Source organism: Drosophila persimilis, unplaced genomic scaffold, assembly GCF_003286085.1.
Source record: "Drosophila persimilis strain 14011-0111.01,24,50 unplaced genomic scaffold, DperRS2 tig00001464-arrow-arrow-pilon, whole genome shotgun sequence".
Taxonomy (NCBI): domain Eukaryota; kingdom Metazoa; phylum Arthropoda; class Insecta; order Diptera; family Drosophilidae; genus Drosophila; species Drosophila persimilis.
This window is the reverse complement of record NW_020825498.1, coordinates 27,011-43,663: the sequence shown is the minus strand read 5'-3', so window position 1 is coordinate 43,663 and position 16,653 is coordinate 27,011. Positions and strand designations below refer to the sequence as shown.

The 16,653-nt window shown below is 44.1% G+C and overlaps 1 long non-coding RNA gene and 2 pseudogenes across 1 annotated transcript; all 3 read left to right on the top strand.

Moving 5' to 3' along the window:
• The first annotated feature begins 804 nt into the window (after positions 1–804).
• LOC113566985 lies at positions 805–1,603 on the top strand. Its single transcript, XR_003409288.1, has 3 exons — positions 805–907; positions 964–1,361; positions 1,434–1,603. It is a non-coding gene; the product is annotated as an uncharacterized LOC113566985 (long non-coding RNA).
• A 5,666-nt stretch (positions 1,604–7,269) lies between these two features.
• Positions 7,270–10,171, top strand: LOC113566987 (annotated as a pseudogene).
• A 2,261-nt stretch (positions 10,172–12,432) lies between these two features.
• Positions 12,433–15,334, top strand: LOC113566986 (annotated as a pseudogene).
• Positions 15,335–16,653: the final 1,319 nt, after the last annotated feature.

Here is a 16,653-nt window from a genome sequence, read left to right as displayed (position 1 = left end):
TAACAAAATGACTCGAAAGTGTCATTTCACTTGAGAGTTTGAGTGTTATTAAACGTTTACGTGCAGCTAATTGCGACGCAAGGCTTCTTCAGAATATCACGTGCCGAAATGTCGCCTGCCGCGAAGTTTAGAAATGCGTCGCCTAAATATTGAATTAAAATGCTCTTTGCACATCGCTCTGCCTTTTTCCAATTATCATCTACTTCGTTAGGCATTATGTTATCGACTACTTGGAGCACCTCTAATTCAGCAAACAAAGCTCTGATTCTAAATTTCCATATAGAATATTTCTCGCCACAAAAAGGCTTAATATGTTGCTTATTTCTTTCCATTTTCTATGTATGTATATATTATACACACACACACTATAAAAAAAAACTACACAAGAACGCACGCGGAACTAATTTCACAACTATTTGTTATTAATTTAATTTATTTAAATTGGCGTGGACTGGGCCCATAACCTATTGGTAGACTAGCTATGACAATTAGTAAACGGAAGACAGTACCAAGTTATGTTTTTCTTTAAAGATTATTTATGTATTTCTCGATTACTTTTTGCTGCAACACCGGTCCACACACTTGAGATCACAAAAGAAGAGAGAGGGTCGACACTTCAAGTGTGACCAGACTAACTTATAATAATAATACCTAACATATCGATAATATTATTTAATGTTATTATTTGAATGTGGGAATAGGCGTATTCCAACACCTTTTTTAAGGGCTTAGGTCATGCCTGGTACTTGGCAGTGGATATGCAACTATACATAATCTCTCTGCTTCTGCTGATTGCTCTGTATAAATGGGGCAAAAAGGCGGCTGCTGGCATTGTAGTGCTGTTGCTTCTAGTCACGACCTGCCTCTTTGTCACGATGATGGTCAACAATGAATCAATGCTCACGAAGTAAGTCCACGATCTTTCTATTTGCATTTGAAGTTATTAAGCCTCATTTAATTCAGGAATGGAAGTAAAGGAGGTGATGGTTTGGATGTCTATGGATCCACACACACGCATGCGGGTCAATGGCTGACTGGATTTCTCTTCGGGTACTTCTTGCACCTGAATCGTGGAAGGAAGCTCCAGCTAAGCCGCATCCAAGTTTAGGGCTCCTCCTCTAACCATACTCGAGGAGTCTCTCTACTACACGCTTACCCGGGTGGGCTGGCCCCTAGCGCTGTGTTGGATCATCTTTGCCTGCATGCAGGGCTATGGCGGTCTGGCAGACAGTTTCCTATCCTCGCCATTGTGGCAGCCACTCTCGAGACTCTCCTATTCCGTGTACATCTGGAATATGTTCACTCTGGAAGTAAACAGCAGAATTCTACGGACCAATACATATTTTTCGAACTACAACTTTGTAAGTTTTGTTTTGGATAGTTGAAGGAAACTAGTGGATTATAACAAATGTATAATATTTTATGCTTTGCAGATGCTTAATTTCTGGTCTGTCATTGGGATCACTATTTTGATGTCGTATGTGTTTTATGTTATCATTGAGGCTCCTTTTGGCGGACTCGATAGTCTTCTACGAACCCGGCAGCCACGATCTCCAAGCGAACAAAAGCAGTCGTCAGTAGATGTCCAGCAGGATCAGTTTAATGTCGGAAGGAATCTGGATGAACCTGAAAAGCCTAAGGAAGAAGCCACAACGACTGTTTCAGAATAGTTAAATGTAAGATGCTAATAGTCGTGTTTTGTCTTTCCCATATTTAGATCCAGTATGGTTTTCTTGTATTCAATGACTTTTCGCCGACCAGACATGTTTAAGTTTGCTATTAAGTTAAGACTTTGAAGCCACTTGAGATATTAGATCTAACAAATAACTATTCGACAAGCGCTTTACTCACAAATTCAACTAATAAACGAGGGGGAACGTTGTGAGTTGCTGCGGACACCGCAACTCTACATTTATTCCCGATACTTAGTCAGTATGGCTCTCCTCCGGCAGAGGCCGCTAATACTAAACGACACGACAAAGAGTGCGTGCGAGAGAGACAGAAAATCAGTCAGAGCGTGACGTCGGGCGCTGCGTAGCCACTGCAAATTGATTTCTTGCTTTTGGCTACAAAAATGATCCGATCTGATCCAGATTCAGCGATCTGATAGATATGGTCACTATCCATGATTCTGCGTTTTTAGTTTTCTCGAATGTGCAATATTGTGAATGCAACAGATTTTCGTCCTTTGTGGGGGCGGAAGGAGGTGGGGCGAAATTCTGAAATATAGGTTTTATAGTGAGAAAAATTTGGTTACTCTAGACTTAATTGTCTCTGAGATTTGTGGATACCACAGATTTTCGCCCTTTGGGAGGGCAGAAGTGGGCGGGGCAAAGTTTTGAAATATTTTTGTAGCAGTGACATATCACAGAAGTCTGGATCCAAAATATCGTTGCTATAACTAGCTGTATATAGGACGGACAGACAGACAGGGCTCAATAGATTCGGATATTGATGCTGATCAAGAATATATATACTTTATGGGGTCGGAAACGATTCCTTCTGGACGTTACACACATCCACTTTTACCACAAATCTAATATACCCCAATACTCATTTTGAGTAGCGGTTATAAAAATTATACTCTTCCAAGTAATCTCTTCCATTGTCTATACTTATTGTATTCTTTGTTCTCGTACTATAATTATCATGTCAGAACACGATCGGCAACTAAAACCGAAAATAAATTGGTTGATTATTTACATAGAACATATTTTATACGAAATTATACGTAAGCGCCAGAGGTTGTATCGCAGTCGATGACTGCAGTAGGGATTTTCTCCGTTTTGTTTTTTTTTGCATCTGTTTGCAAAATGAGTATTGGGGTATATTAGATTTTTGGTAAAAGTGGATGTGTGTAACGTCCAGAAGGAATCGTTTCCGACGCCATAAAGTATATATATTCTTGATCAGCATCAATAGCCGAGTCGATTGAGCCCTGTCTGTCTGTCCGTCCGTCCATCCGTCCGTCCGTCTGTCCGTCCTCTTCAGCGCCTAGTGCTCAAAGACTATAAGAGCTGCTGTGGCGCTACAGACTGTAATCACAAATGGGAATATCAATAGCCGGGCGAAAGGGCTGCACACGAGTATGTCCACTTCCGGGCCGAGTCTTATGCCGACGCCTCCCTTGGCCCCCTTCGCACAGGTAGTCTTGACCCTGTTTACATATCGGGGCTTGCTCGGGTTGCCCGTGTGGCAAGGGATTGAAATCGGAGGCGTACCCCAACCAGCGCCCAAAAGAGCCCTGAGAATGGATGCTTCTACGGATTCTGGATCAGGTATAATGGGTCGTGGATCGTGGATGATGACGCTTTTGTTGTGTTGTTTTGATCACTGAATCAATAAGAGTACAGTGAATATTTAATGATTCATTTGTTGCCGCTTCTGGTGGATTCCGTGCCTCCGAAGTGCGTATGCGGGGGCCTGCAATTGGTGGCAACAAAGGCCCCACGGCTGCCACAATCGCTGCTGCAGCGGAAATGTTTTGCTGCTGCTGCATGCTCTCCTCCTCCGATTATTATTGAATAAATTGCAGAACAAATATGCAGCGAAATAAAAATAATAATAAATGCAATAACGGGGATGAACGATGAGCAATTGGACTCCCGTCCAAACGGAACGGATCGTAATATGCATAAACGATATATCTGATCGACTGGAAACTCTTGTTTGAATTTGACTTTGAATTTCGAATATTTCGGCATATATTTTCATTGCGGCCAAAAACGGAGAGACGATTCCGTGCATTACGATTCTGGCATCAACGAAAATAGATGCCCAAATGGAAGTGCAAACATCTCTGAGGGGAGGAGTGGAGTGTCGGGCGTGTGGACGTTTGTCTTCTGTCAGTGTGTGATTGGATACTGCTTGCTGCTTTCTGCTCGATGGCTTCCCCCTAGATCACGAGGTGCAGGCGTATCTGGAACACCAGCTCCTCGACGGTCTTCTTCAGGAGCGCCGCCAAAGACAGGATGAATCCCAGGAGGCTGAGGGAGAACAGCCAGGGAGTGGTCATGAGCACGGCAAAGAAGACGAGCGTCTCGTCGCCCCGGGCATTGGCCATGCGCCACAGCAACTGGCGCTGGATGGTGCGCAGCTTGAACTTGCTGTTCCACAATCGGAGGCGCATCGAGCCGACGGTTTCGTTGACGACCACAGTCTTCTCGACCAGCCAGAACACCGCGCAGCACAGCATCTGCATCACCAGCAGCACGACCTTGACCACAGCGGTCTCCAAGAGGAGGTGGTACAAGGCCACCATGCGCTGACTGTGCTCCGGCTGCATTGTGGAGAGCACGACTGCGCCGAGGGACTCCAGCGGAGAGACCCTGGGGGAAGGGCCGTCGGAGAGCTCCTCCCACTCCGAGTCCGACTCGGTGCGCTCTATCGAGCTGAACTCGCTCTGGCCCTGACAGGAGCACGACTCCTCCTCTTGGTCCTCCTCGGTGGGCATCGAGTAGTCGCCCTCGTAGTCGCCGTCGTAGCGGCCGTCGGAGTACTCTTTGTGCGGGCCGTCGTAGTAGTCTCCGCGGCTGTCCGGAGAAGCGCCGGCTGTCCAGAGGGAGCTCAACACGGGCGGTGGTCCCATCGATGCCATCTGTGGCACAGCATTGAATCTGCAGGGGAGCCGGGGGTAAGTTATGTCCTAGGGGGAAGGGGAGTCTGAGCTGCTGCCGCTCACCCATCTGAATCACCCATCGGAGGGAAGGTGGGGGGGTGTGCGCGACCTATTGGACCCATTGGGCGCGAAAGCAGAAGACTAGTGTGGATTTGGCCTAGGAAGGGCATCGCATTGAGTCCATTCTTGTCGCCGGAACCTTCGGGGGGGACCTGCAGCTCCGGCTGCTGCTGCTGATGCTGGTCGGTAAAGTCGAAGGATCCCATGGATCCGAAAATACCCCGCGAAAGGGTGAATGGGGAACGTGGATTATTAATAGTTGGATTCATCTTATTCCAGCACCTGTGAGGAAATATTCGTTCATGGGCTTTGTTTTGTATTTGAATTTTTATTATACCCGATACTCAAAATGAGTATTGGGGTATATTAGATTTGTGGTAAAAGTGTATGTGTGTAACGTCCAGAAGGAATCGTTTCCGACCCCATAAAGTATATATATTCTTGATCAGCATCAATAGCCGAGTCGATTGAGCCATGTCTGTCTGTCCGTCTGTCCGTCTGTCCGTCCGTCCGTCTGTCCGTCTGTCCGTCCCCTTCAGCGCCTAATGCTCAAAGACTATAAGAGCTAGAGCAACGATGTTTTGGATCCAGACTTCTGTGATATGTCACTGCTACAAAAATATTTCAAAACTTTGCCCCGCCCACTTCCGCCCCCACAAAGGGCGAAAATCTGTGGCATCCACAATTTTAAAGATACGAGAAAACCAAAAACGCAGAATCGTAGAGAATGACGATATCTTTTAGACTGCGGAATCTGAATTGGATCGTATTATTATTATAGCCAGCATCAAGAAAACAATTTCATTTTTTCTCGCCCTGTCTCTCTCTAACACACACGTAGCATAGGCGGCTTTGCTTAGAGTAAAACATTAGCGCCTAGATCTCAGAGACTATAAAAGCTAGAGCAACCAAATTTGGTATCCACACTCCTAATATATCGGACCGAGACGAGTTTGTTTCAAAATTTCGTCACACCCCCTTCCGCCCCCGCAAAGGATGCAGATCTGGGGATATTCATAAATCTCAGAGACTATTAAGGCTAGAGTAACCAAATTTGGTATCCGCACTCCTGTTAGATCTCACTATAAAACGTATATCTCAAAATTTCGCCCCACCCCCTTCCGCCCACACAAAGGACGAAAATCTGTTGCATCCACAATATTGCAAAATCGAGTAAACTAAAAACGCAGAATCATAGACAATGACCATATCTATCCGGTTGCCGAATCTGGATCAGATCGGATCATTTTTGTAGCCAAAAGCAAGAAATCAATTTTTAGTGGCTACGCAGCGCCCGACGTCACGCTCAGACTGATTTTCTGTCTCTCTCGCACGCACTCTTTGTCGTGTCGTTTAATATTAGCGGCGTCTGCCGGAGGAGAGCCATACTGACTTAGTATCGGGTATAACTGTAGAGTTGCGGTGTCCGCAGCAACTCACAACGTTCCCCCTCGTTTACTTTATGTTCCCTGTACTTTCGATATTTGTACTGAATGATTCCCAGAGCCAGTTCTGAACGGCTCCAAGTGATAGTTCAGGGCCCACTTCGATGTGTTCCTAACAGATTCTCCCTTCTTTTCAGGTCTCCCCACCCCACCCCACAACGCCGCAAAAATATTTCAAAACTTCGCGCCGCCCACTTCCGCCCCACAAAGAACGAAAATCTGTGGCATCTACGTTTTTAAAGATACGATAAAACCAAAAAAGGCAGAATCGTAGAGGATGTTTATATGTTCTAGAATGTAAAATCTCAACCAGATCGTATAATTATTATAGCCAGAATCAAGAATACAATTTTATTTTTCCTCGCTCTGTCTCTCTCAAAAACACAGGTTTCATGGTCGGTTTTGCCAGTTGCAAAATATGAGTTCAAGGATCTCAGAACCTATAAGAGCCAGAGCAACCAAATTTGGTATCCATACTCCTGTGATATCGGACCTTGACTGTTTCGTGTCCAAATTTCGGCACACCCCCTTCCGCCCCCGCAAAGGACGAAAATCCACAAATCTCAGAGACTATTATCGCTAGAGTAACAAAATTTGGTATCCGCACTTCTGTTAGATCTCACTATAAAACCTATATTTCAGAATTTCTCCCCACCCCCTTCCGCACCCACAAAGGACGAAAATCTGTTATATTCACAATATTGCACATTCGAGAAAACTAAAAACGCAGAATCATAGATAGTGACCATATCTATCAGATCGCTGAATCTGGATCAGATCGGATCATTTTTGTAGCCAAAAGCAAGAAATCAATTTTTAGTGGCTACGCAGCGCCCGACGTCACGCTCAGACTGATTTTCTGTCTCTCTCGCACGCACTCTTTGTCGTGTCGTTTAATATTAGCGGCGTCTGCCGGAGGAGAGCCATACTGACTTAGTATCGGGTATAACTGTAGAGTTGCGGTGTCCGCAGCAACTCACAACGTTCCCCCTCGTTTTAAATTTGGTTGTTGCGGGGAGGCGGAATCTCTTCACCAACTCTCGCCATTTTGCTGCTACTTGTCATGAGAATTGGAAAAAACATTGAAACAAAGAAAGGATCTGCCACCACTAATGGTAATAATTGCACATTGGCTATCATTAAGCAATGATCAGAATTATAGAAAAAATTGTCTACATCCATGTTTAGCTAAACTTTAGTTTTCTCCGTTTTTTTCTTACTCACTCATATTAAAACCAAATTTAATCCATCAAAAGTCAATAAGTAAAACGATTACCTGGGAAAAGATTATAGATAAATGATCTTGTGACTACATAGAATTTAGACGGATTGCTCCTTATCGGTGATGTTTGACTGAATTAAGCATTTTGGCTGATATACTCGACTCGAGAGCTGACACACTGATAATTTTATCGCCAGATTTCCCTCGAAACATTCCTATAAAATCACAGTCAAAAGGTGCAATGCCTTCAATCGAAAAAGTATTAGCATGGTGAACGTTTTAAGCGGACTGTCTGCGGACTGGTACTTGTCAGTGCCGCACAACTGAAAGACGGAGATGTCCTGCAAGATTACCAGCGTTTAAAAAGTCTCCGCCCGCTGGGAAGTTTGCCGAAAACTTCCGTATGAATTGCTCCCGGACTTGGATCTTTTCCACCCCCGAATACCCAGTCAGGAGGATCTGTTGTGTTTCGCGGACATGGCTCAGTTCATGCAGGCGCTCACTACTGGAAAATTATGGGCCCTTAAGAGTAAGTAAATAATGAAAATTATATTCAAGTCAATGAGAACTGAAGTTGACGAATTTTGTGAGCAGTGATCGATGCTTGGGGCTCCATTCCCTCAGGAGTGCTGTCCGGCAATGTCTACCATCTGGGTAACTTCGATGAGTCAAGATCAGCGAGGAGATCACCAGTAGTCACAGCATACATGGAAAGTACTGTTTTCTAATTGTACCCGCCGTATCCATTTCGATCAAGATCGCATCTTGCTTTCCGTCTTCCTGCTCTGCGGCACATATGGATATGTTTCTGGAGCAGTTAATGCTGAATTTGTTGAACTCAAGCAGCACAAATATAAAATTTAGCGAGGCCAGCTATCAGACAAGTGAATCGAAACCTTGGGATGGAATGACCATTTTCACAGTGTAAGTTAGACCTTATCATAATCAATTTCTGTGACTCATACTATGGATTGCAGTGTACTTCTTGGCTTGATGGGTACTATCGTGGGTCTATGCACGCTCTACGACTACTTTCTGTGCCAGGATCAGAGTGAGGACCGGAGAGAACGGAATGATTTACAGAATGATTTAACTCGTATTTTGCCTACCAGGTAGTATCTCTGTGACTGTGAAGATGTGCTCGGCACGGTCAAGTTCCCGTGCCATCTTCCGCATTGTCGACAGCAAATCGAATCCGAACGTGATCAGTTGTCTTGATGGAATCCGCTGCATGTCCCTATTCTGTGTTGTTTTGTTTCTCCAAATATAAATACCTTCAATATGATTTCGGTTTTAGTGGCCTCATGCTTGTATGTGCAAAAACCATTCAGCTCTGTTTTTTTGTTTGCTAGTGGGTCGCGGAATCCTTTTCCAGCTTTATTCTCCACGGATTTTTTTCGGTTGATTCCTTTTTCTTTATTGCTGGCCTACTAGTGGCTACGGTTGCTCTTCGCTCAATGGATAAGTAAGTGTTTGAGATATTTTGTATCCATCGAGAATTATTGCCAATTTTCTTACAGATCCAAAGGAAAACTGAATGTGCCGCTTATGTATCTTCATCGTATTATACGGATCGTGCCGATACTTGCAATAGCAATCCTAGTTTACATAAAGCTGACGCCCATTGTTTCTGGGGGACCTTATTTTAAAGGTGGATTCCATGGTACAGCCGCCTATGAAAAGGGCTGGTTCTGGACGCTGCTCTTCGTGCAGAATTATGCTACAAGCAATATTGTAAGTCATAGATCTACTCTTATTACCATTTGTACGATAATCGTTTTCAGTGCCTGGATCACACATGGTACTGGGCAGTGGATATGCAGCTTTATATAATCTCTCCGCTTCTGCTGATTGCACTGTATAAGTGGGGCAAAAAGGCAGCAGCTGGCATCTCGGTTCTTGTTCTCCTACTATCGTCCTGCCTCTTTGCCACGATGATAGTCAACAAATACTCATTGCTCTTCAAGTAGGTCCACGATGCTTCTGTTTGTCGTTGGAGTTCTTCAACCCCATTTAATTGCAGGAATGGAACCGAAGGAGATGCCGGAAGGAAACTGTATTCTGCCACACATACTCATTCGGCACCTTGGCTGATTGCATTTCTTTTTGGATATTTTCTTCACCTGAATTGTAGGAAGAAGTTCCAAATAAGCCGGATTTTGGTATGGTCTGGATGGGTTCTTAGTCTGGCCATGATCTTCACCTCGATGTTTGCCCTGTACCCTGCGACCCAATGGAGTGCTCCACCCCTGTCCACCCTCAAGGAGTTTCTGTACTACACGCTTACCAGAGTGGGCTGGCCCTTAGCCCTGTGTTGGATCGTCTTTGCCTGCATGCAGGGCCATGGCGGTCTGGCCAACAGTTTCCTATCCTCGCCATTGTGGCAGCCTCTCTCGAGACTCTCCTATTCCGTGTACATCTGACACCTTTTCGTACAGGAAGTCAACAGTAGAAGCGTTCGTACTAATACTTATTTCTCGGACAAATTGTAGTAGGTTTTGTTTCTAGTAGTTGATGGTTGCTTATTTTTAACTAACCTCATTGATGATTTTCAGATGCAGAAATTTTGGTCTGACTTTGGGATCACTATTTTCATTTCGTATCTGCTTTACGTTGTCATTGAGGCTCCTTTTGGCGGACTCGATAATCTTCTACGATCCCGGGAGAAAAGTGTTTTGAAGCCCCAAGCTCCAAGCGAACAAAAGCAATCCTCAGTTGATGTCCAGCAGGGCCAGTTGAATGCCGGAAGTAATCTGGTTGAGTCCGACGTGCCTAAATAAGAAGCCACAGAGACTACTCCAGAATAGTTATAGATGTAAATATCAATATGGGTTTTTATACCCGATACTCAAAATGAGTATTGGGGTATATTAGATTTGTGGTAAAAGTGTATGTGTGTAACGTCCAGAAGGAATCGTTTCCGACCCCATAAAGTATATATATTCTTGATCAGCATCAATAGCCGAGTCGATTGAGCCATGTCCGTCTGTCCGTCTGTCCGTCCGTCCGTCTGTCCGTCTGTCCGTCCCCTTCAGCGCCTAATGCTCAAAGACTATAAGAGCTAGAGCAACGATGTTTTGGATCCAGACTTCTGTGATATGTCACTGCTACAAAAATATTTCAAAACTTTGCCCCGCCCACTTCCGCCCCCACAAAGGGCGAAAATCTGTGGCATCCACAATTTTAAAGATACGAGAAAACCAAAAACGCAGAATCGTAGAGAATGACGATATCTTTTAGACTGCGGAATCTGAATTGGATCGTATTATTATTATAGCCAGCATCAAGAAAACAATTTCATTTTTTCTCGCCCTGTCTCTCTCTAACACACACGTAGCATAGGCGGCTTTGCTTAGAGTAAAACATTAGCGCCTAGATCTCAGAGACTATAAAAGCTAGAGCAACCAAATTTGGTATCCACACTCCTAATATATCGGACCGAGACGAGTTTGTTTCAAAATTTCGTCACACCCCCTTCCGCCCCCGCAAAGGATGCAGATCTGGGGATATTCATAAATCTCAGAGACTATTAAGGCTAGAGTAACCAAATTTGGTATCCGCACTCCTGTTAGATCTCACTATAAAACGTATATCTCAAAATTTCGCCCCACCCCCTTCCGCCCACACAAAGGACGAAAATCTGTTGCATCCACAATATTGCAAAATCGAGTAAACTAAAAACGCAGAATCATAGACAATGACCATATCTATCCGGTTGCCGAATCTGGATCAGATCGGATCATTTTTGTAGCCAAAAGCAAGAAATGAATTTTTAGTGGCTACGCAGCGCCCGACGTCACGCTCAGACTGATTTTCTGTCTCTCTCGCACGCACTCTTTGTCGTGTCGTTTAATATTAGCGGCGTCTGCCGGAGGAGAGCCATACTGACTTAGTATCGGGTATAACTGTAGAGTTGCGGTGTCCGCAGCAACTCACAACGTTCCCCCTCGTTTACTTTATGTTCCCTGTACTTTCGATATTTGTACTGAATGATTCCCAGAGCCAGTTCTGAACGGCTCCAAGTGATAGTTCAGGGCCCACTTCGATGTGTTCCTAACAGATTCTCCCTTCTTTTCAGGTCTCCCCACCCCACCCCACAACGCCGCAAAAATATTTCAAAACTTCGCGCCGCCCACTTCCGCCCCACAAAGAACGAAAATCTGTGGCATCCACGTTTTTAAAGATACGATAAAACCAAAAAAGGCAGAATCGTAGAGGATGTTTATATGTTCTAGAATGTAAAATCTCAACCAGATCGTATAATTATTATAGCCAGAATCAAGAATACAATTTTATTTTTCCTCGCTCTGTCTCTCTCAAAAACACAGGTTTCATGGTCGGTTTTGCCAGTTGCAAAATATGAGTTCAAGGATCTCAGAACCTATAAGAGCCAGAGCAACCAAATTTGGTATCCATACTCCTGTGATATCGGACCTTGACTGTTTCGTGTCCAAATTTCGGCACACCCCCTTCCGCCCCCGCAAAGGACGAAAATCCACAAATCTCAGAGACTATTATCGCTAGAGTAACAAAATTTGGTATCCGCACTTCTGTTAGATCTCACTATAAAACCTATATTTCAGAATTTCTCCCCACCCCCTTCCGCACCCACAAAGGACGAAAATCTGTTATATTCACAATATTGCACATTCGAGAAAACTAAAAACGCAGAATCATAGATAGTGACCATATCTATCAGATCGCTGAATCTGGATCAGATCGGATCATTTTTGTAGCCAAAAGCAAGAAATCAATTTGCAGTGGCTACGCAGCGCCCGACGTCACGCTCTGACTGATTTTCTGTCTCTCTCGCACGCACTCTTTGTCGTGTCGTTTAATATTAGCGGCCTCTGCCGGAGGAGAGCCATACTGACTAAGTATCGGGTATAAATGTAGAGTTGCGGTGTCCGCAGCAACTCACAACGTTCCCCCTCGTTTTAAATTTGGTTGTTGCGGGGAGGCGGAATCTCTTCACGAACTCTCGCCATTTTGCTGCTACTTGTCATGAGAATTGGAAAAAACATTGAAACAAAGAAAGGATCTGCCACCACTAATGGTAATAATTGCACATTGGCTATCATTAAGCAATGATCAGAATTATAGAAAAAATTGTCTACATCCATGTTTAGCTAAACTTTAGTTTTCTCCGTTTTTTTCTTACTCACTCATATTAAAACCAAATTTAATCCATCAAAAGTCAATAAGTAAAACGATTACCTGGGAAAAGATTATAGATAAATGATCTTGTGACTACATAGAATTTAGACGGATTGCTCCTTATCGGTGATGTTTGACTGAATTAAGCATTTTGGCTGATATACTCGAGTCGAGAGCTGACACACTGATAATTTTATCGCCAGATTTCCCTCGAAACATTCCTATAAAATCACAGTCAAAAGGTGCAATGCCTTCAATCGAAAAAGTATTAGCATGGTGAACGTTTTAAGCGGACTGTCTGCGGACTGGTACTTGTCAGTGCCGCACAACTGAAAGACGGAGATGTCCTGCAAGATTACCAGCGTTTAAAAAGTCTCCGCCCGCTGGGAAGTTTGCCGAAAACTTCCGTATGAATTGCTCCCGGACTTGGATCTTTTCCACCCCCGAATACCCAGTCAGGAGGATCTGTTGTGTTTCGCGGACATGGCTCAGTTCATGCAGGCGCTCACTACTGGAAAATTATGGGCCCTTAAGAGTAAGTAAATAATGAAAATTATATTCAAGTCAATGAGAACTGAAGTTGACGAATTTTGTGAGCAGTGATCGATGCTTGGGGCTCCATTCCCTCAGGAGTGCTGTCCGGCAATGTCTACCATCTGGGTAACTTCGATGAGTCAAGATCAGCGAGGAGATCACCAGTAGTCACAGCATACATGGAAAGTACTGTTTTCTAATTGTACCCGCCGTATCCATTTCGATCAAGATCGCATCTTGCTTTCCGGCTTCCTGCTCTGCGGCACATATGGATATGTTTCTGGAGCAGTTAATGCAGAATTTGTTGAACTCAAGCAGCACAAATATAAAATTTAGCGAGGCCAGCTATCAGACAAGTGAATCGAAACCTTGGGATGGAATGACCATTTTCACAGTGTAAGTTAGACCTTATCATAATCAATTTCTGTGACTCATACTATGGATTGCAGTGTACTTCTTGGCTTGATGGGTACTATCGTGGGTCTATGCACGCTCTACGACTACTTTCTGTGCCAGGATCAGAGTGAGGACCGGAGAGAACGGAATGATTTACAGAATGATTTAACTCGTATTTTGCCTACCAGGTAGTATCTCTGTGACTGTGAAGATGTGCTCGGCACGGTCAAGTTCCCGTGCCATCTTCCGCATTGTCGACAGCAAATCGAATCCGAACGTGATCAGTTGTCTTGATGGAATCCGCTGCATGTCCCTATTCTGTGTTGTTTTGTTTCTCCAAATATAAATACCTTCAATATGATTTCGGTTTTAGTGGCCTCATGCTTGTATGTGCAAAAACCATTCAGCTCTGTTTTTTTGTTTGCTAGTGGGTCGCGGAATCCTTTTCCAGCTTTATTCTCCACGGATTTTTTTCGGTTGATTCCTTTTTCTTTATTGCTGGCCTACTAGTGGCTACGGTTGCTCTTCGCTCAATGGATAAGTAAGTGTTTGAGATATTTTGTATCCATCGAGAATTATTGCCAATTTTCTTACAGATCCAAAGGAAAACTGAATGTGCCGCTTATGTATCTTCATCGTATTATACGGATCGTGCCGATACTTGCAATAGCAATCCTAGTTTACATAAAGCTGACGCCCATTGTTTCTGGGGGACCTTATTTTAAAGGTGGATTCCATGGTACAGCCGCCTATGAAAAGGGCTGGTTCTGGACGCTGCTCTTCGTGCAGAATTATGCTACAAGCAATATTGTAAGTCATAGATCTACTCTTATTACCATTTGTACGATAATCGTTTTCAGTGCCTGGATCACACATGGTACTGGGCAGTGGATATGCAGCTTTATATAATCTCTCCGCTTCTGCTGATTGCACTGTATAAGTGGGGCAAAAAGGCAGCAGCTGGCATCTCGGTTCTTGTTCTCCTACTATCGTCCTGCCTCTTTGCCACGATGATAGTCAACAAATACTCATTGCTCTTCAAGTAGGTCCACGATGCTTCTGTTTGTCGTTGGAGTTCTTCAACCCCATTTAATTGCAGGAATGGAACCGAAGGAGATGCCGGAAGGAAACTGTATTCTGCCACACATACTCATTCGGCACCTTGGCTGATTGCATTTCTTTTTGGATATTTTCTTCACCTGAATTGTAGGAAGAAGTTCCAAATAAGCCGGATTTTGGTATGGTCTGGATGGGTTCTTAGTCTGGCCATGATCTTCACCTCGATGTTTGCCCTGTACCCTGCGACCCAATGGAGTGCTCCACCCCTGTCCACCCTCAAGGAGTTTCTGTACTACACGCTTACCAGAGTGGGCTGGCCCTTAGCCCTGTGTTGGATCGTCTTTGCCTGCATGCAGGGCCATGGCGGTCTGGCCAACAGTTTCCTATCCTCGCCATTGTGGCAGCCTCTCTCGAGACTCTCCTATTCCGTGTACATCTGACACCTTTTCGTACAGGAAGTCAACAGTAGAAGCGTTCGTACTAATACTTATTTCTCGGACAAATTGTAGTAGGTTTTGTTTCTAGTAGTTGATGGTTGCTTATTTTTAACTAACCTCATTGATGATTTTCAGATGCAGAAATTTTGGTCTGACTTTGGGATCACTATTTTCATTTCGTATCTGCTTTACGTTGTCATTGAGGCTCCTTTTGGCGGACTCGATAATCTTCTACGATCCCGGGAGAAAAGTGTTTTGAAGCCCCAAGCTCCAAGCGAACAAAAGCAATCCTCAGTTGATGTCCAGCAGGGCCAGTTGAATGCCGGAAGTAATCTGGTTGAGTCCGACGTGCCTAAATAAGAAGCCACAGAGACTACTCCAGAATAGTTATAGATGTAAATATCAATATGGGTTTTTATACCCGATACTCAAAATGAGTATTGGGGTATATTAGATTTGTGGTAAAAGTGTATGTGTGTAACGTCCAGAAGGAATCGTTTCCGACCCCATAAAGTATATATATTCTTGATCAGCATCAATAGCCGAGTCGATTGAGCCATGTCCGTCTGTCCGTCTGTCCGTCCGTCCGTCTGTCCGTCTGTCCGTCTGTCCGTCCCCTTCAGCGCCTAATGCTCAAAGACTATAAGAGCTAGAGCAACGATGTTTTGGATCCAGACTTCTGTGATATGTCACTGCTACAAAAATATTTCAAAACTTTGCCCCGCCCACTTCCGCCCCCACAAAGGGCGAAAATCTGTGGCATCCACAATTTTAAAGATACGAGAAAACCAAAAACGCAGAATCGTAGAGAATGACCATATCTTTTAGACTGCGGAATCTGAATTGGATCGTATTATTATTATTATAGCCAGCATCAAGAAAACAATTTCATTTTTTCTCGCCCTGTCTCTCTCTAACACACACGTAGCATAGGCGGCTTTGCTTAGAGTAAAACATTAGCGCCTAGATCTCAGAGACTATAAAAGCTAGAGCAACCAAATTTGGTATCCACACTCCTAATATATCGGACCGAGACGAGTTTGTTTCAAAATTTCGCCACACCCCCTTCCGCCCCCGCAAAGGATGCAGATCTGGGGATATTCATAAATCTCAGAGACTATTAAGGCTAGAGTAACCAAATTTGGTATCCGCACTCCTGTTAGATCTCACTATAAAACGTATATCTCAAAATTTCGCCCCACCCCCTTCCGCCCACACAAAGGACGAAAATCTGTTGCATCCACAATATTGCAAAATCGAGTAAACTAAAAACGCAGAATCATAGACAATGACCATATCTATCCGGTTGCCGAATCTGGATCAGATCGGATCATTTTTGTAGCCAAAAGCAAGAAATGAATTTTTAGTGGCTACGCAGCGCCCGACGTCACGCTCAGACTGATTTTCTGTCTCTCTCGCACGCACTCTTTGTCGTGTCGTTTAATATTAGCGGCGTCTGCCGGAGGAGAGCCATACTGACTTAGTATCGGGTATAACTGTAGAGTTGCGGTGTCCGCAGCAACTCACAACGTTCCCCCTCGTTTTTCACTCTTATGTAGACATTTTGTAGATTACAAAACCACATAAAAAAGATGTGAGCTTCCGACTACCCACACACTAGACTGATAAGAGTAATTATTAATGATGTTCGGCTGTATCAAGTATTACGCTGTGCTAGTCTGAGTACCTCAGACTACTCAAGACTACCTTACTCAACACAATTGT